Genomic DNA, 20,119 nt, shown 5'->3' with positions numbered 1-20,119 from the left:
CATGTTCAGATCTGATGCGTGTGCTTAGTCTGATGTGCGTGGTTAAGTATGCTTGTGCATCTGTAATCTTGCTTTCGGTAATTAAACTCACACGGAAATTGCCTAATAATCCAACACATGTGTGATATTGTTTCCAGTAATTAAACTCACTTCTAAATTGTTTAATAATCTAATAGAAGAGTCCAAGAAAGAAATGATTATAGATGTGAGAATAATTTAGAAATGGGACATAAGAGCATCTCCAGCCGCGTCCCCCAAACCGTCCCCCAAACCGCGCCGGATCGAGCGTTTGGGGGACGTGTTTCGTTCGTGCCGCGTTTGGGGGACGTCGCTCCCCAGCCGCGTCCCCCAAACGCCGCCCCCAAACATTTAAAGTATTTTTTTGGCTAGAAAGAAACTATTTAATAATATTCAAATCGGTTGAACATAAACAAATTATATATAAAACTTCGAAAAAATATAATTAAATACATATAAACTATCTACTTCTTCTTCTTCGCCGATGGCCCCGCCTCGTCGTCGTCATCGCGGTGGCGCTTCCTGCTCGTCACCTCTTCCGAAGAGGCGGTGTCCGCGCTCGACGCGTCGTCGTCGCCGGTGCTCGTCGGCCGCGCCTTGGCCTTCGCCGTCGCCTTGGCCTTGGCCTTGGCCTTGGCCTTGGCCTTGGCCTTGGCGGCCTTCGCCTTGGAAGCCTTCGCCTTGGCCGCCTTCGCCTTGGCCGCCTTCGCCTCGCACGGCCACCGCCGCCGCCGCGGCCTCGCTCTCTTCTTCCTCCTCCCCGGCCTCAGCCATTCCTCCTCGCCGTCAACCGGCGGCGGGGAATCGCCGCCGCCGCTCGGCGTCCCGGCTCTCTCCCACCACTGGCGCCGGCCCGCCAGGCTTTCCCTCGCCGGGAGGTGCTCGGACGGAGCCGGGAGATGTAGCTCATCGTCGCCGGAGGTGTCTGGATGAAGGCTTGGATGAATGGTGGCGTGCGTACGGCGTACGTACGGGTCTTATTGAGCGCGGATGAACGGCGGCGCGAAGTCGAAGAGAGCAGCGGTTGCTCTTCCGAGGAGTCGGCGCTCCATTCCGGCGGGGTTGGCGCGTCGTCGACGCGCTTGCCAATGCGACGGCTCCGCTTCCGTCAACCGCACCGTCGCTACGTATGTGGCGGCTGAGCGTCCGAGCCGGCCGACGGGTCGGCCCCGCGCTCCTCGCCTCTCATTCGCTGTGTCCGGCGTGCCCGTGCGGCCCCCGTGGGACGGGGACGGGCTCGGGACGCCGGACACCGAACGGGGGCGCGCCGGACAAAAAAAGGCTTTGGGGGACGCGGCTGGAACGCTTTTTTTGTCCGGCGCGCCCCAAATCGCTTTGGGGGACGGTTTGGGGGACGCGACTGGAGATGCTCTAAGTAGGATCATTTGCATCCTACCCTAAATAAACTCGGGCGAGCATGCTGCACCGGCACCGTAGTACATGAACTATTCCGAAGGCTGCCGTGATCTGCAGGCTTGGTTGCAGCCAAGTGTAACTGCGCGTCTGCGGCGCGCGCACGTTAAGTGATACACGGACACATCGCCTTAACATACACGCACGGATGGTTGGCACTGTAGACTACGGTGGCCTGGTCACGACTTAATTTTCAGCCGCACCACGTACGTGACTGTCTGCCTCCACCGGCCGGGTCTCCGGTGGCCGGTGCAGCAGCAGCTCAGTCACGCACGGACACGATGAGGGCAGCAGTTATTTAACTCCCGGGCGGTAACTCGAGTAAAGGCCGTGGCGAGGAGAGGACGGTGGTGGCCGGAGCCGAGAGAGACGGTTGCGCGTCACCAGACAAAGATTGCAGAGCGCATATGCAGCCCTGCGGTTTCACGGCACGCGAGGCTTGGCCTTGGCGACGTGGAAATCAGTGACCCTCTCTCCCCACTTTGGTGATGATGTGATTGATAAATACCGCGTCAAGTCGCTTCCTCCGCCTCCCTTTCTCTTTCCCATTCCCATTCCGGTTCCACCCTCTGCTACTGCTGCCCATGTCAATGGTGTCCTGCAGCTAACAAACTCCTATCCGCTTCGAGCTGCTTGTCCAAGCCTCCCACTTCAGCCTGTGCCGTGCTTTCTCGTTGAGCTGCATTGCTTGGCGATGGACGTCCTCGTCCTCGAGCCTGCGTCTCCCCCGCCCGAGTCCGGCCGGTCCTCGCCGTCCCCGACCGCGTCCCCGGAGTTCGAGTTCTGGATGGTCGGCAAGAACCCGGGCTCCTTCCCCTCCCCGCCCTGCTCACCGCCGACGAGCTCTTCTCCGGCGGCATTGTGCTCCCGCTCCACACATTTCAGGCCCCTTGCCCCAACACCGACGAAGAAGCTGATGAAGACGCCGAGGACGAGGGCGAGGAAGGCGCCGACGACGTCAAGGACAAGGAGCCCTGTGAGGGTGAAGGCGAGTTCCCCGCGCAGCCGCTTGCGGAGTCGTGCAGCGTCGCGCCGCCGGACCTCCCCACGGTGACCTTCAAGTGGAAGGACATCTTCAAGGCGACCGGCGAGTCCAAGGACCGCGGCGGCAAGAAGAACGAGCGGCGCGTCAGCAGCGTCAGCGGCAGCTCCGAGCTCATCAACATCAACATCTGGCCCTTCTCCAGGAGCCGCTCCGCCGGCCACTCAGGCACCGGCTCCGGCGCCGGCATCAGCAGCAAGGCAAAGGCGAGCGTTCCGAGCGCCAGCAACACAACTTGTGCCGTTGCGGCTACTGCAGGCGCACCGGCGTCGTCCGCGGCGCCGGCCGGGCGCAAGGTGAGCAGCGCGCCCTGCTCACGGAGCAACTCCCGCGGCGAGACCTCCGGGCCGGCCGCGCCGACCGTCGCCATCGCGGTGGCAGCCGAAAAGGCCGCCACGCAAGCAGGGGCAGTGCCCGCCACCTCCATGCTGAGGAGGTGGGTTCCCGGCGGCCAGGGACGAACAGGGGCCGGCGCCAACGGCATCCGCCTGGGCCGTGCAAGCCCCGTCTGGCAGCTCAGGCGCAACAAGCTCCAGCAAGCCGCTGCCGCCGCGGAGCAGAAGCAGAGGGACAGCACGGCCACCGACAAGAACAATACGGCCGTCCCAGACGTCGAAGCGGACGCCGGCGAAGATGCTGAAACGGCCGCGTCGTCTGCGGCGGCGGCGGAGAGCGTGAGCGCGCCGGCGACGGCCCCGTGCCGGAACAACGCGGCCTGCTCGGAGGCCGGCGGCGAGGAGTGCATCCCGCCGCACGGGCTGTTCGGCCTCCGCCGCACCTTCTTCTCCAAGAAGGTGTACTGATCGATCGGTCACCATTCGCCACGCCATGCGCGCGCGTGGCAGAATCAATGTACATAGGATTGGAGCTGCTACTATAGGCTCATCAGTTCCACGATCTTCTCTTCCGCTTGGGTTCAAGTTGAATCCTCTTCCCAAGTAGCTTAAGCTTGTAATCTTCTTGTACTGCTGTGTACTACGCTAGGTGATTAAGGGCATCTCCAACCGGGCGACCCAAACGGACGCGCTGGGCCGTCCGTTTTGGGCCGTTTGGGTCGCCGCCCGGACACGCGGACAGCGCCTCGCGTCCGCGTGTCCGTTTGGGTCGCGTGCTGCGCCCAACGCGCGGACGCATCGCATAAACCGGAGAAAAACGAAAACAAAAAAGAGGCAAATTTAAACGATATTTGATTAAACATATGCCCTATTTTGGGCAAATTTAGTACATAGCCCTATTTTGGGCAAAAAAAACTAACAAAAGAAGCCCCTATATGGGCTTTTAAAATTAAACTAAAATATAAACAGAAAAGACCAAACCCTCTAGGGTTTGGTCGGCGGCGCGGTGGCCGCCGGTGCGTCGCCTAGCCCTCGTGGGCGTCGTCGGCGACGTCGCCGAGGTCCCCGGGCGGCGAGGCACTGTCAGTGGCTCGACCGCGCCGGGGACCGGCCTCCCGCCGCCGCGCCGCCTCCTCCCGCCTCCGGCCGGGAGACCACGGGGCCTCCTCCCACGGCGAGCGGGGGTCCGGAGCCACCCGCGCCGCCCGGAGGCGCCGCTCGCGCCTCTCCGCGCGGCCGGCGCCGCCCGGCCTCCCGGCGCCGCCTCTCCGGCGGCGGCACCTCTCCTCCGGCGGCGCTGCCGGTCGCGCCGCGCGGCGCCCGGCCTCCTCCCGCCGCGCCGCCTCCTCCTCCCTCCTCCCGTCGCGCCCGGGCGCAGAGCTCCCAGCCCTCCGCCTCCCGCCGCGCCGCCTCCTCCATTTCGGAGGTGCGAATGGCCGCATGGAGTTGCGGCCATTGCGCCCTCCTCCTCCGCCGCCGAGACGACGAGGGCGGCGCGGAGGTCCGGGTCCTCCTCCGAGGACTCGGGCTTGGGCGGCGGCGGTTGCGGCAATGCCGCGCCGCCGCGGGCGGCCTCTCCGATGTGGAGGCCGCCTCGGTTTCCGCACGACGGTCGCACCGCCGGCGGACGACGGCGGCCGCCGCTCGCCTCGTCGTCGTTGGCTCCGGCGAAAACCCGCTTCGGGGCCATGGCGGCGGTTTCGCCGCGGAGTGGAGTGGGGACCGGAGTCGGAGCGGCCGCATCCCCTCCGGGTCCCCATTTAATAGACTCCCTCGGTCACCGACGGCGGGCCCAAGGGAGACGAGGCGACCAGCGCGCGGACGCGAGCGGACGGCGCGTGCCATCCGCGGCCACGCAAACCTAGCCCAGATTTGGGCCGGGTTTGCGTGCTGCTCCGGACGCCGCGGCAGTCCGCTTTTGCGGTGCGTCCCCGCGCTGGGCCGCGTTTTTGTCCGGCTCGACCCAAACGGACGCGCGGGCGCGGTTTGGGTCGCGCGGTTGGAGATGCCCTAAGACAATAGCTCGGCTCAAGCCCAAGTCCAATCATGAAGGAGCATCCATTCCATGTCCCTCCGTGCAATGTACAGCCGGTAAAACGGTGACAACACGCCGCATCATAACTACTAGTATGTTGTCTATCATGGCATCGACGTCGCGTGTAACAAAAACTTTGGATCGATGGTTACCTAGCTTGCAGGGTGAAACATTAGTTAATGGTGGTTGGTTGCCTTCCCGTCCGAGTCCGAGTGGGTGAGGGGTGATGGGCGGAGGATGATTTGGGGGCAAAAGGCTGGAAAAGTCAGTGCGGCAGGGCGGGGGCAGCCACCGGTGGGCGGCGGTGGCCTCTGCAGAGATTGTCGCGTCGTCCATGCACGCACCGGCACCGCGGCTCGATGGATCCGGTGGATGGGCAACTCGCTGCGCTGCTCCGATATGCGGCCACACGCTACGGAACAAGGCATATGCCGTTGGTTTCCTCTGCACATGCGCTTGCTAAATCTGTTGGGATCTTGCGGTAGATGCACTGATAATGCATGCCTGCTGTATTATCCATGCCGATACAGCTCCACCGGCGCCGTGTCTGCACTGTCTCTTGTGCTGGGATGGATCCATCCAGCTGGGTCCGGGGCCATGCATGCCGCTGCATCTGCATGCACCCATCCTAGTTCTAGTAGCAACAATTTGCTTCTGGGACCAAAGATAGATAGATCGATCCCGATAGATGTGGTAGTGTCTGCAGCAAAACTCAAGCTGGTAAATGGTGCTCAAAGAGCATATTCATAGGTGCCTCCAATAGCTTTACGGGTTCGACCCTCTCTCTTTTAACTTTTCAGGGCATATCAGTGTGTCTTTAAAATAGGAGTAAATCAAAGAAAACTAACCACATTTCGAGCTAGGGTAACATGTCAGCATCGTTTTTTACTATTTTTTGCAAAAAAGTACCAAGCAGCAGGACCAACTCGTCAGGGCTGAGTTGGCAAAATATGAGCTGAGGTGGACATGGGCCCGCCTATCATCCCCAATATTTTTCTCCTCTCTTATTTTCTTCATCCCCACTCTCTCCCGGTGGATCCGAGTCCCATGTCTCTGCACCACCGGCACGGCCCCCGGATGCCCTTCCTCCGGCAATGGGTGTAGTTCCTGTACGCCATCCCTCTCCGGGGACCCTCCTATCGCCTCTCCCTAAGCACCATGGCAACCTAGACTGGTACATGGCGGCGCAACTGTGTGGTGAGCTTGCACTGGCCATGGTGTCTACAACGCGTCCCGTGGCGGGAGGGAGAACATGGACTGTGGGATCTCAGTCGGCGGTGCCGAGCGATCCAGTCTGCTTGATGAAATGGTGGCACGCCGATAGACGCACTGGGGGATCTTGTCTGCTCGAGGGAAATAAGGCGCACCGGGGGGGGGGGGTGCACTGGAGGAAGATGCTCGGGGCCATGGTCGCCGGAGTTAGGCGCGTGGGGCCGACATCGGTCGCTGGCAACAGCTAGCAGCGGACAGGGGTAGAAGGGGCAAGTAGATGAGGTCGATGGAGTGGTGTTGTGTCATCAGGTCGGTCAGAGCTAGGAGAAGAAGAAAGGGGGAAAATGGGAGAGGGTGGAGGCTGACAGGCTGGCCCCACGTCCACCTCAGCTCTTAGTTGACAGGTTGCACCAACTCGGCCCTGGCAAGTGGGTCCTAGTGGTTAGCAAAGTTGTCAATACATGATTAAACGAGAATCAACTCGATTTGTAACGCTATGCCTCAGAGTTGGTAGTGTTATGCAAAAATTAGGAAAAATTGGTATGGACTGTTACCCTAGCTCCTAGCCCGAAATGTGGTAGTTTTTTTGTAATTTACTCTGAAAATAGTCGTTTTTGAATTCCAATAGAAAATCTGGCACAGGAGAGTGCTAGCCCATGTGGACGTGTGTGGAGCAGGGGCTCCGATGCTGTAAGACACGTCGGACGGGTTCCTTTGGTCCGCTTTGCTGCCACTGCGACCGCTCAGTACAAGTGGGGTTAAAATAGGCGTCAAGGGCGACCAGATATAAACTTTTAAGACATCTGCTGGATCGACTTCCGAGACGCCAAATTTCATTGACGCCTCCGCCCGCAAATACCTATCTAGTATTTACCCCCACCCCTCCCCTAACCCCAAGAATCGAGTCGAGCCATGTCATTGTCATGTCTCCCTTCTCTCTCCCCACTCTCTCCCACCGTCGTCGTGTATAGATCATTGGTGAGTTGGCACGAAGACCACCGAGCTTGCCAAGTAAGGCATCCTCCTGCCATCTAAGCGACGGTGCTGAAGGGCTTCAACATTAGCCTGGACAGGGTTCCCATGCCGCCAGTGCCCAAAAGGAAGGATTTCGGATATGAGATAAGAGTATTTGAGACCCGGCAGAAGAAGACGCATTGTTACCGCCGGTGGAGATGTCCTAATTACAGCCGGTGGTACCGGAGCGATTCAAGTGTGAGATGTACTGATGGCGGCGTTAGAGCAGCGATCGATCGGTCCTTCACACCTTCACTAGTACTAACAGTGTACAGCTAAAACTGTACCATGAACAAAGCCATGAGTAATGAAACCCCCGTACCGTGTGCCGAGGTTACATAGCCTTTTTGCAGAAGGCGCGACGTAGCAGCAAGTGGGGAAGCAAGCGGCGCTGTAGCACTCGTACCACCCCGGCCCAAGATCACAGCTTGCTTCAAATTAAAGATCGGTTTCATTCAGGACAGAGAGAGACGGAGAGGTTAAAGGGTGCAGCATCTAATGGTGGCATAGTACTAACTACAGTTATAATCTAATCTCCGGATTCAGAAGGAGGGCAGTACGGCTGCGTGCGTCGCGCGCGAGAGGAGCGGAGAGCAGCCGTGAGGCGCAGGACATGCGGCGGCCGGCCAAGTGGGCCGGCAGCGGCTGACTGCCACCGGCGCCTGGATGGCGAGTTTGCATAGGAAGTGGTTGATTTGATCTACGCAGACTCCCGGCCTTCGAGGCCACGACGGGTTCGTCATGCGACGTTCGTGCCCGAGCAGCAGGCAACTGCATCTCTCTCGACCTTTTTCTTTTGGAGAGAAAGTACGGACGGGCAGGCCACTGGCCACTGGGGTGTGGAGGAATCAATCAGCTTTGACGTATCATGCGCCCTGCGGTTTGGGGAGGGGCGCCGGCGGGGCAGGTGATCGGCGACCCGACACGACGAGTGGAGCGCCACCGCCACCGCCACCGCCGCGCCGCACCTATCGATCGGTTGGTGGTTGTGGCAGGGCTGGCGGGGGAGGGAGGGTGGCCGTGGCAGCGCAAAGCAGAGCAGAACGCACATGCCGTGTCCTGCCCGGGCTGGGCTACGGGGTAATCGAGCGGACCGTGATGGTTCCGTATTTCATCGGACGGTTTGGGTTTCATTTCGGGGATTCCGCCTAGCTGATTGGCTGCCGCGGATCCTAGTCGGAACAGAGACTTGGCAGCAACACTGGCAGTCTGGCACTGGCAGTCAGGTCAATGGGGCTATGTGGACGTGAAGGGCGGGTGTACAAGGTAGTAGATCGGGCACTTCAAGCGCAGCACGAAAATTACTCGGAGCAAGCAAACCATGCCCCCACGTAGTAAGGGCATCTCCACCGAAGCGACACATTTCGGACCCAAAATGTCCGCGGGCGTCCATTTGCGTCGCCTGACGGATGCGGAAATGGTCGCGCGTCCGTTTGCGTCTGGAGCTGGCTCCAGCGGGGTGACGCATTTTCGGCGCAGGCCAGCATTTAAAAAAGAGGAAATAGCGTCAACTTTGCACGAAATTTTACAACCGCAAATTGAGGGCTAAAACAAGTTCATCACACTTTGCAGATGGTACGGCGCAAAGTGGAGTCCAAAAGGGGCACAACAAGCCTGAATAGCAATAAAAATGTCCAAAAGGAGGCCAAGGTGCTGGGCGCATGGCGCCGACGATCAGGCGTCTCGCGCGCGGATTTCGTCGCGCCTCTTCATGAACCAGGCCCTAGTATCGTCGTCGACGCTGCTCAAGTCGGCTAGCATGATCCTAGTGTCCTCTGTAAGGATCTTGGCCTTGGCGTCCATCCTCCTAGCCTCGGCGTTAAGAAATTTGGCCTTGGCGTCTGCCTTTTGGACCTCAATTACCTCTTTCACGAGGTTGTGGTAGATGGCAGCACATTCACATATCTATGATCTTAAAGTACTGCAGGTGCAAATAAAACTATTTCTCTTCAGCAAATTGTTCAACGGTCGTAAATGTTGCCTGCCAAAACCCACCGGCGAGCAGCCACGAGCAACACGAAGAGCCGGGAGGCTCCCAGAACTGCTGGTGGGTCCTGGTCCCTCGGGCGACGGCCAGCAAAACTCCGGCACACGTCCCGGTCGTTGCGACGGCGTGCCACCCGACCTATACCCGGTCGTGAAGGTGATGGATTGCTTCAATTAGTTTCCTGCATGGCAGACACGTAAACATTAAATCCGAGCCTCGATCGGCTCTCAGGTTATCCTGTGAATCAGCTCGAAGAGCCGATTCACCCATGGTTCGTATAGGATCTACGATAACATGGGGATCCTGCTTGATCAATACCAAGTTAAATCAATCTACGACAGTCTAGGGCTTTCACCGCATAATTGGAACGTCCTACGCGTAGTTGAGCCTGGCAGATACGAAAGATAACAGAAAACTAATCCTAGAAGAGGCCTAAAAACCAACACAGAGTCGATTCCCGGAAAAACCCCTTTCGGATCGGCAAACCATACCTCACGCACTACTGGATCGTTCAACCCGTTTGCAAGACCTAACCATGCGGATATCAAACAAATCCTTGGAGAACAAGGAACAACCATAACAGATCAGATCTACTAAATAAAGTCCAAGCAAGATGCTGCCCTTACACCTAAGATAGGTGCAAAGGCAACTAGATATTTAGGGGCAGCATAACTAAGCAAACATATCGAAAAGTATCGATGTTGGCCTCAAAACATCTATGATAACGATATTGCTCGCCATCAACAAGGCTTCGATACGAGCAACACAAAACAACGAATAAATCGATATCGCCTAGATCGCAAGATGCGATCTAGGCAAGCATGACGCTTACCCGAAGAAACCCTCGAAACAAGGGGTGGCGATGCGCCTAGATTGTGTTTGTTGTGAACGTGATCGTCCTCCTTTCTCAATAACCCTAGGTACATATTTATAGTCCGTAGACTTTCTATCTTTGGAATAAACCGAACTGTGTACGAACCAAACTCTATCTCTTAATTCTAAACTGAAACGTGATCTACTATAATGTACAGATATACGGGCAATCTAGCCCAAACTCTTGCACGTGGCTGATTCAGAAACACTTTATGTGCATATCCTCTAAGCCCATCACAATCACGGCCCAACTCCTGATTTGGCTAAAATCCGGCGGTAACACATGCCCCCCTGGTTTTGGCAATAATAATTCCAAAACCACTCTGTTTTCCTTCATCGGGTTACGCGTTGCAGAGCAGAACCGCTACAGTGCCCTTCCATCATGATGCCTTGCCTTCTCAACTTCTCCGTACTGCACGATTTGACAGTTTTGGCACCGCATCCTCGAAAACTGCCACAACATTGAATCATCTTCCACTGTATCCCCTTTATTTAACCGCATCCGAGCAGTTTACCTCTTCATCCTCTTGTTCTGCATTAGCAATCGACACTCTCCTCCTCTGCAATCATGGACTCCTCCTCTGCCTCCTACTCTTCGGGTCTCTCCTTCCAATCCTCCTCCTCCCGTGAGCCGACGCCGGAGTACGACCCGATAGCGGCGTACGAGGCCCTCGCCCCACTGTGGTGGGACGAGGCAGATTGGGATTTCGCCGTCGGGTCAGAGGATGACGAATCCTTGACCGACGGGGAGGATAACCTCCAGTTCCTCGTTGACGGGGAGTTGGAGGAAGAGAGCGACGACGACGCCTTCTCCTGGGGCGAGGACATCTCCTCCGACGAGGAGGATGAAACGGAGGACGACACCTCCTCCGACGAATACCCGCCGGCGAAGCGCTTCCGCGCCGGGTCGGAGGACGACGACGACGACGACGAAGAAGAAGAAGCCCCTGCCGAGGGCTTCAGCAGCAGCGACGAAGACGTCGCCGGCAGCTATGCCGATGGCGGCGAGGACGGCGACGACGAGGGCAGCGACGGCGCCGACCCCTAGATTAGGGACTACTAGAATAGGGCTAGTAGTAGTACATTAGGCAGCAAATCTCTCTTTTGTGAGCAATCGGCGGTCAGACTGATTTGCCACCATCGGCTTCCAGGAAAAGGCCAGTTCCTGAACATGTTGCCCCCCAAGCTCCAATCGAAGCGGTGCAGGGCGTGAGCACCAAGAGGACTCGAAAGGAACCACAAGCCCCTTCATCAAACCAAGAGGCTTCAAATGTAATTACCCTCCATACTCTCCCCAGCTCATCTTTCATGCTAATTCATTGCTGCTCACATCGGCTAACCAACTCCTTTGCAGAGTGATGACACTTCTAGTGGGGGAGTCGAGGAAGTACAGATGCCTTCCGCAAACCTGGATCCAGTAATCCCTGTAGGTGCTGTAGACAAAGTCGCCAATTTGGCCAAGCCCCCAGCATAAACACAAGAGCCGATTACCTCATCATCGGCTGTCCCCCTGGTCTCAGGAGAGGTATACTCCTTTCGTTTGGCTTACCCTTCCCTTTTGCTGCATACTGACCCTGTTTCTGTTTATCAGGGTTGTGACCTCTCGGGCTTGCTAACGTTCGACCCTGAATCCATCGAACCAGCTCCTTCTACGGCATGCGACGATCTGGCAGAAATACGTGCCCTGAACAAACGGCTAGTGACGGGCGAGGACGAAGATGATGAGGCCGAGATCGCCGAGGTGGATCGTGTCTGTGCTGACGCCCTTCGTGCCTTCGAGGAATTCCTTTAGTAGAGCTTATCCATGTAACCTGATACCTGCTCGTAACAGTTTGTATCTCTAGAGTCGATGGCTGCGCATCGGCTTTTTAGTCTAAAGTCGATGTCTGTGCATCGGCTGTGCTTTGCATCCTGTTGCTTTGTATATATATATTTTTTTTTACTGTCCGATTTCATGCATCGGCCCCCATATTTCACTTTCCATCATCCCACATAGTTGGGAAATATTTTTTACTGGCCAATTTCATGCATCGGCCCCCATATTTCAGTGTCCGTCATCCCACATACTTGGGAAATATTTTTTGAGATGCTGATCATTGACAACCACTGGGAACTTCACACCGCTCAGCTCCTCGAGCATGTATGCGTTACCCTTTAAAACTTGGTCGACCCTGTACGGCCCGTGCCAATTTGGAGACCATTTACCATACGTTGCATCCTTAGTCCCCAATGGCAATACCGCTTCCCATACCGCATCACCAACGTGGAACTCCTTTGGTCTCACCTTCTTATTATATGCGCGAGCTACCTTGGCTTTGTTCTCTTTAATTTTCTCAAGCGACCACAGCCTAAGTTCCGTTAGATCCTCAATGCTATCACTCATCGTGGCTGCATATTCTTCAGCTTGTTAAATCATTCTGAAACGTAATACGTCTCGACCCAGCCATGATTTCCCAGGGCAATACGGCTTCTTGTCCATAGACCAGATGGTATGGCGAGGTTTTTATCGCTCCATGACATGACATGCGATAAGCCCACAAAGCCTCTGACAATACCTCGTGCCAACGTCTAGGGTGCTCATCGATTTCCTCTTAATTAGCTTGATAAGGCTCTGGTTGGACGCTTCAGCTTGCCCATTTGCTCGAGCATAGTATGGAGATGATCGAATCAACTTAATTCCCATGTCCTCGCAGAACTTTCTAAACTCGCGAGAAACGAAGACCGAACCTCCATCGGTCGTTATAGTCTGGGGAATCCCGAATCTATGGATGACATGTTCTTTCACGAAATTGATAACATCTTTCGATGTCACTGACTTCATAGGGATGGCCTCCACCCATTTAGAGAAATAATCTGTAATGGCCAAAATCCACATATGGCCTTTGCTCGATGGAGGATTGATTTTGCCGATCATATCCATGCCCCAACCTCGAAATGGCCAAGGCTTGATGATGGGGTTCATTGCTGATGCGGGTACCGTCTGAATTTTCCCAAACTTCTGACACGCTTGACACCCTTTATAGTACTTAAAACAATCCTCAAGCATGGTGGGCCAATAAAACCCCGATCGCGTGATCAACCATTTCATCTTATGAGCCGATTGGTGAGTTCTACAGGCGCCTTCGTGTACCTCGTGTAAGAGCCGATTTGACTCGGTCGGTCCCAGTATATCCGAGAAGTAACCCTTCCAAAGTCCTGTAGAACATGTCATCCCCAATAAGGAGATACTTCATGGCCTTGTACCTTATCCGTTTAGGTGCCCCCCGAGCCAAATCTTTCAAGTAATTGAAGATATCGGCTCTCCAGTCATCCGATTCCAGGAACTGTACCTGAACATCGGCTTTACCTGCTACGTCCTTGTAGCCTGACGCCATCTGTGCGAGATCGTTCGCCTCGGTATTTTGCGACCTCGGGATCCAGTTGAAGTTTATGTACCTAAATTGTGCCATCAGCTCACGGAATTGCATCCATAATGGGAAGAGCGACTCACTCTCACATTTGTATTCCTCCGTGAGTTGGGAAATCACCAATTTTGACTCTCCAAAAAGTTCCACTGCTTCTGCCCCGGCTTCCATAAGCAACTCCATTCCCTTGCGTATTGCCTCATACTCAGCGACATTGTTGGTGCAAGGGATAGGTAGCCTGATGGAGAAGGAATATGTTGCCCCCCGGGGCGACACGAGTAGAATGCCGATGCCGCAACCATCATCACAAACCGACCCATCGAAAAACATGGCCCATGCACGCACAGAAAGTGCTGCTATATCAGTGTTGATTCGTTCAGCAATAAGATCGGCCAACGCCTGTCCCTTGACTGCTTTCGCAGGCTGATACCGGAGATCAAATTCCGATAATGCAAACATCCACTTACCGAGTCGGCCTTTCAACACAGGAGTCGACAGCATATGTTTGATGACATCTGATTTGCAAATAATGACAATTTCCGCTGACAGCAAGATGTGACGAAGCTTGGTGCAGGTAAAAAATAGGCAGAGGCACAACTTCTCGATCTCAGGGTACCTAGTCTCTGCATTCAACATCCTTCTGCTGATGTAGAAAGCGACTCTCTCCAGACCATCATAAACTTGCACCACCACTGAGGCGATGGAAGTGCTAGCTACTGACAAGTAAATATAGAATGGTCTGTCTTGCTGGGGCGGAACCAACACAGGTGGCTTCGTTAGATACTCTTTAATCTCGTCAAACGCTTGCTGTTGCTCTGCCCCCCAGCGAAACTCCTCATCAGATTTAATTTTTACCAATCCCATGAACGGCTCGATTCGCCCTGACAGATTGGAGATGAACCTTCTGACGAAGTTGATTTTGCCGATGAGACACTAGAGTTCCTTCTTCGTGGTAGGTGGCTTCATTGTTCGCACTGCCTCCTGACTTTTCAGGCCGATCTCAATTCCGCGTTCATGAACCAAGAAACCCAAGAATTGACCGACCGTTACACCAAAGGCACACTTCTTTGGATTCATTCTTAGCCCTAATTTTCTAGTTCGGTCCAGGATGCGTCGCAAATCCTCCAAGTGTCCTTCTACTGAAACAGACTTGACTACCACGTCATCAATGTAAATCTCCACCAACTTGCCGATCAGATCATGAAAGATGTAATTCATGGCTCTTTGGTATGTTGCGCCGGCATTTTTCAGTCCAAATGTCATGACTACATATTCAAACAAACCCACCGAACCCGGTACTCTGAATGCAGTTTTGTGTATATCTTCTGGAGCCATAAAAAATTGGTTGTAACCGGCATTGCCATCCATGAAACTTAAAACCTTATGACCAGCAGCTGCATTGATCAATGTCTCTGCTACCGGCATTGGATACTCATCCTTTGGAGTGGCTCTATTGAGATCCCGAAAATCTATGGCGACGCGCCATCAGCCGTCCTTTTTCTGTTGCAGTACGATACTAGAAATCCACTCAGCATACCTGCATGGCCCGATGAACCCGGCGTTCAACATTTTCTCGATCTCTTTCTTGACTTCTTCTAAAATTTCGGCCTTCATCTGTCGTGCTCGCTGCTGGAACGGCCGAAATCCTTTCTTAAGAGGGAGCCGATGCTCAATGATGCTCCTGTGTCAACCAACATCTTGCTGACAGGCTGCCCGTTGATATAACCTCTTAGGTACAGGGCCTTCAAATGTTTGTAGCTCTTCTCTCGTGGCTTTTCAAAGATAACTGGCCGTGGGCCGCAGTCAAACTGTGCTATCGGTACTTCTTCGGTTCTTGGAGCACAAAACTCTGACGGAAGTATGAACACCATATTTGTGCCAGCCGATGCCTTCGCATCGGCTTTTATTTGTTTGGGGCACCATTCTTTCTTCTGTGGACGCATCTCCGCCTCCAAAGTTTGCTGAATTTTCACGGCCAGATCGGGCCGCGCTTTCCTCAGCGTGTGCAGGTATTGCGCCTCGGCTTCCTCCAAGCTACGTAGTTGCTGAACCGTACGCTTTTGGGAGTGACTGAGTCCATCAGGACACCACCTTGGCCGGTGGTATCTATCTTTTTCTTCATCTTCTGACTCCTCGAAATCTTCCACTCGAGATGACTCAGCTCGTCTGTTCTGAGATGGGAGAGGCCCTAAACGCTTGAACACTGAAACCTCACTCGTGTCCTCCTTCCGCTGTCTACATTCGGGGCAGCTTGTCGATTGTAGGCAATCGGCTCATTCCTGAATCCCAGCAGTGCTTAAAGAAAGGACAATCCCAGTGTCTATCCATGTCTTCCTGCTCTCTTGACTTCCCCTTAGCGCGGTGCTCATATCCTTCGTCGTCTCTATCACACCGACGATATTTTCTGTTGTCTACATCAGACCGACGATATCTTTCGTCATCTATGTTGTACCGCCGGCGTTGGTCGTACTGACGCTCATATTTGTTAAGGAGATGCGCGGAGAGCGGTCATTGATACCGCACGTTTCTAACTTGTTCCTCGGTGATGTACCGTCTGTCATCATATCGGGGCCGGTCGCGTGGGCCGGCCTCCTCCTTTTCCTTGCCACGGGAGTGACCGATTTCTTCTTTATCCCTGCCATGGTGGTATACAGGCCCTGCCATGTTAACATCGAATGAGAAATCTAGCTGACGCCTCGTGGAGTGATTGTGTTCCACCATGTTGACGTTAGGAAACGGTTGCGTGTCCACTTTCATGGCAAACTGACCAAGGATCAAACGGCCTTGTTCTATCGCCATTTGGATCTGCCGACGCAACTCTTTGCAGTCATTGGTGATATGAGTGAACGCGTGATGCCACTTGCAGTACGGTCTCCCGTTCATTTCTTGCGCCGTAGGGATTTTATGGCCTTCGGGTATCTTCAGCTGTTTTTCCTCAAGCAATAAATCGAATATCTGCTCAGCTTTGCTTACATCGAAGTCAAACCCTTTTGCAGGCCCTTGTTGTTTCACCCATTTGCAGGACACGGGATCTGCCCCCCGAGCCCATTCAACAACGGCTACTTCCTGGTCTTCTGCAGAGTCCCCAACTTCTTCCGTCTCGACCAGGCCTATCGGGCGTTTGAACCTTTCTTGGTACAATTCTGGGTGGCGCTGCTCATACAATGTTAATTTCTGGACCATGTGCGCCATTGAATTGTATTCCACTTGGAAATCCAGATCCTTGATCGGCGCTGCGAGGCCCAACGCCGCCGCATCGATCGCTTTTTTCTCGCTTAAACGAGCCGAATAACATCGGTTCTTGACGACTCCTGAAACGCTGAATGTATTCCGACACCGTTTCTCCCCTCTTCTGCCGCACCTGCGCCAGATCGGCAATGCCAGCCTCAGTAGCTTCTGAGTGATATTGAACATGAAACTGCTCTTCCAGTTGCTTCCACGTCCGGACTGAATTTGGTGGCAACGAGGTGTACCACCCAAAAGCTGGTCCTGTGAGAGATTGTGCAAAAAACCTCACACGTAAGGGGTCTGACGCTGAAATCATGCCCAACTGTGCCAAATATCGGCTCACATGCTCAATTGAGCTAGACCCTTGTGATCCATTGAACTTTGAGAACTCAGGGAGCCGATACTTGGGCGGCAGCGGAATCAAATCATATTCGTTGGGGTACGGCTTTGAATAGCCAACTGTTCTCCTCTTTGGCAGGATGCCGAACTGGTCTCTCAAGATTGTACTGATTTGTTCCACGGTATGAGCTGCAGGGGCTGAGCTTTCACGACTCGTTCCGGTGGCATATTTAGCTAGCCACGCCTGTTTATCGGCGTCCGCTCCAGAAATCCCTCCTGCTGCAATCTGGTTCGTGCGCGCCAAGTTATTGCAGTCCGACACGTATGTGCACGCGTATCCATGTGGTATTTCCTTAGGCGGCTCATACATGAATTGGTAATCGCCAGGATCGCCTCAAATCTTGTAGACGACGTATGCCGGTGAACCCTGTGGCTCTGGAGCTGCAAGCGTGAATGACAGCTGCGGTCTGGTCTGGAACGGTATTTCTCCCTGGTGAGTTCCTAGGGCAGGCCCTGACGGAGAGTACTGATGCTTCATGATTTCCTGAACCACGCGAACCGCAATGCGCTCGAAAGCGTTCACCAGGCTCTCAGAATGACGGTGTAGAGAATGAGCCACCATGTAATTAACTTCCTGGCGCAGAGCTCTGGTGCGTTCCTCTGAAGGGACAGACGGATCTACTTCATCGAGAACGCCTTCGGGTGAGAACCCTCTCCACCTAATGCCATGTTGACGGGTCCTCTCGAAAGAGCCGATGAGATCGGCTTCGAAGACAGCCTTTAATCTCATCATATTTCTTCTTGTGCTCCTCGGGCGGATCTTCGTACGTGATTGGTCCGTCCGCCATCTCAGTCCGCAGATGTTGACGTAGTTGCCGTAGAATGTCCCACCGAGCGTGCGCGAATGTGTTGCTCGCCAAAACTCACCGGCGAGCAGCCGACGAGCAACACGAAGAGCCGGGAGGCTCCCGAACCGCTGGTGGGTCCCGGTCCCTCGGCGACGGCCCGCAAAACTCCGGCACACGTCCTGGCTGTTGCGAGGGCGTGCCACCTGACCTATACCTGGTCAGGAAGGTGATGGATTGCTTCAATTAGTTTCCTGCATAGCAGACACATAAACATTAAATCCGAGCCTCGATTGGCTCTCAGGTTATCCTGTGAATCAGCTCGAAGAGCCGATTCACCCATGGTTCGTATAGGATCTACGATAACATGGGGATCCTGCTTGATCAATACCAAGTTAAATCAATCTAAGACAGTCTAGAGCTTTCACCGCATAATTGGAACGTCCTACGCGTAGTTGAGCCTGGCAGATACGAAAGATAACAGAAAACTAATCCTAGAAGAGGCCTAAAAACCAACACAGAGTCGATTCCCGGAATAACCCCTCTTGGATCGGCAAACCATACCTCACGCACTACTGGATCGTTCAACCCGTTTGCAAGGCCTAACCATGCGGATATCAAACAAATCCTTGGAGAACAAGGAACAACCATAACAAATCAGATCTACTAAATAAAGTCCAAGCAAGATGCTGCCCTTACACCTAAGATAGGTGCAAAGGCAGCTAGATATTTAGGGGCAGCATAACTAAGCAAACATATCAGAAAAGTATCGATGTTAGCCCCAAAACATCTATGATAACAGTATTGCTCGCCATCAACAAGGTTTCAGTACGAGCAACACAAAACAGCGAATAAACTGATACTGCCTAGATCGCAAGATGCGATCTAGGCAGCATGTCGCTTACCCGGAAGAAACCCTCGAAACAAGGGGTGGCGATGCGCCTAGATTGTGTTTGTTGTGAACGTGATCGTCTTCCTTTCTCAATAACCCTAGGTACATATTTATAGTCCGTAGACTTTCTATCTTTGGAATAAACCGAACTGTGTACGAACCAAACTCTATCTCTTAATTATAAACTGAAACGTGATCTACTATAATGTACAGATATACGGGCAATCTAGCCCAAACTCTTGCACGAGGCCAATTCAGAAACACTTTATGTGCATATCCTCTAAGCCCATCTCAATCACGGCCCAACTCCTGATTTGGCTAAAATCCGGCGGTAACAGTAAATAAATATAACAACTTTACAAATACATCTACACGTACAGTATAATAGACGAATGCATGGGGTGTTTAGTTAGCTATCCCTACCGCTCCGTTGACTTTAAGGGAATTCAGACACATACTACCTCCATTTCAAGAAATAAGGCACACGCGTATTTGAAGATAAACTTTGACCATAAAAATAGTGCAGCAAAATCTTGATTATATTATTTGTAATTAGTACTGTTTGATTCGTATTGAAAAGCACTTTTTTATACAAACAATCTTTATATGTTTGAAGTAATTTTTGGTTAAACACAAAACACGTAAAACAAGGACGCCTTATTCTTTGAAACAGAGGTAGTATTAAGGACCGATATAGCCAAGTGCCCACGGCACCACCCCAAATCAGGCAGACTTTTTTTAAAAAATTTTGAGGCTAATTTATTAATTTCTTCATACTTCCACCTACACTTTTTCATTTTGAGAATTGCATAGCTTTTAGTTTTTACTAGGATTTTATTGCTTTTTCTTGGTTTTTTTTTGTATTTATAGGTGTGAGGTAGAATTCTTGTGAGGTTGGGTTGGTCAAATTTCAAGAAAAAGAGGTTTTATATGTAGACTGGATGAAGAGAAGATCAATTCCATATAAAGCTCTCCACGAGATGACGAAGGGACAAATGGAGGATTCGCTTCGACCTCCATGGGTCGCTCTCCCGATCGAGGGCAACTTGGGGGCAACCAACAAACTCTAGCTGCCGACCCTCTCTTCTCATCCCCTCCCTCCCGGCAACAGCATGAGTGGGTCGCTGGATACGTTCCTATGGCCTCTGGTGAGGGTAACGATGAGGATCCCCATTGCTTCATTCTCATGTAGGCTCTTCATGTCGGGGCGGCGACTCTTGGCAACATTACAACGCCGGTCGAAAAGTGCTCTTCTTGGCCATGAGGATAGCGGGGAGTCGGTGGATGTCTCCTTGCGCTGACTACGTGTAAATTTTCCAAATAATTGCATTATGCATGCTATTCACAATTTGCTTTGATATGGTTGATTATCTACAACAAGACTCCTGTCAAATGGTGATTGCTTTATGGTAAAGTTGGTGATATGTTGTTTGTCTAGTTGATCCTGCAACAAGTGGTAATGTCGTGACACCGTTTGGGCAA

At 53.5% G+C, this 20,119-nt stretch overlaps 1 pseudogene; it reads left to right on the top strand.

Annotated features, from left to right (window-relative positions):
- Positions 1-2,004: 2,004 nt before the first annotated feature.
- On the top strand, positions 2,005-3,460 carry LOC124659199 (annotated as a pseudogene).
- The last annotated feature ends 16,659 nt before the right edge of the window (positions 3,461-20,119 follow it).

This window comes from Lolium rigidum, chromosome 6 (genome assembly GCF_022539505.1).
Source record: "Lolium rigidum isolate FL_2022 chromosome 6, APGP_CSIRO_Lrig_0.1, whole genome shotgun sequence".
In the NCBI taxonomy this organism is placed as follows: domain Eukaryota; kingdom Viridiplantae; phylum Streptophyta; class Magnoliopsida; order Poales; family Poaceae; genus Lolium; species Lolium rigidum.
The sequence above is the reverse complement of the archived record's forward strand: the minus strand, read 5'-3'. Positions and strand labels throughout refer to the sequence as shown.